Below are 807 nucleotides of genomic sequence, written 5' to 3'. Positions count from 1 at the left end.
TCCTTCCATGAGAGATTCGAATGATTTCTCGATGAAGGATTATAGGTGTTTCCATAGGGTTCTCCCATGTAATTCACCTCTTCCATTGCTGGGTTCTCAGGATCATAAGCTTCTTCTTCAGAGGAAGCTTCCTTAGTACTGCCTGTTTCTACTTGCATTCCAGACAGACTCTGAGAAATCATATTGACTTGTTGGGTCAATATTTTATTCTGAGCCAATATGGCATTCAGAGTATCAATCTCAAGAACTTCTTTCTTCTGAGTTGTCCCATTATTCACAGGATTCCTTTCAGAAGTGTACATGAATTGGTTATTTGCAACCATTTCAATGAGTTCCTGAGCTTCTGCAGGCATCTTCTTCAGATGAAGAGATCCTCCAGCAGAGCTGTCCAATGACATCTTGGATAGTTCAGACAAACCATCATAGAAGATACCTATGATGCTCCATTCTGAAAGCATGTCAGAAGGGCACCTTCTAATTAAATGCTTGTATCTTTCCCAAGCTTCATAGAGGGATTCACCTTCCTTCTGTCTGAAGGTTTGGACTTCCACTCTAAGCTTACTCAATTTTTGAGGTGGAAAGAACTTTGCCAAGAAGGCATTGACTAGCTTTTCCCAAGAGTTTAGGCTTTCTTTAGGTTGTGAGTCCAACCATGTCCTAGCTCTGTCTCTTACAGCAAAAGGGAAGAGCATAAGTCTATAGATTTCAGGGTCAACCCCATTGGTCTTGACAGTGTCACAGATTTGCAAGAATTCAGCTAAGAACTAATGAGAATCTTCCAATGGAAGTCCATGAAACTTGCAATTT

General features: G+C 40.8%; 1 non-coding gene across 1 annotated transcript; it reads left to right on the top strand.

Moving 5' to 3' along the window:
• The first annotated feature begins 452 nt into the window (after nucleotides 1-452).
• LOC112730816 (small nucleolar RNA R71) lies at nucleotides 453-560 on the top strand. The gene has a single exon (XR_003166624.1). It is a non-coding gene; the product is annotated as a small nucleolar RNA R71 (small nucleolar RNA).
• Nucleotides 561-807: the final 247 nt, after the last annotated feature.

This window comes from Arachis hypogaea, chromosome 12 (genome assembly GCF_003086295.3).
Source record: "Arachis hypogaea cultivar Tifrunner chromosome 12, arahy.Tifrunner.gnm2.J5K5, whole genome shotgun sequence".
Taxonomy (NCBI): domain Eukaryota; kingdom Viridiplantae; phylum Streptophyta; class Magnoliopsida; order Fabales; family Fabaceae; genus Arachis; species Arachis hypogaea.
The sequence above is the reverse complement of the archived record's forward strand: the minus strand, read 5'-3'. Positions and strand labels throughout refer to the sequence as shown.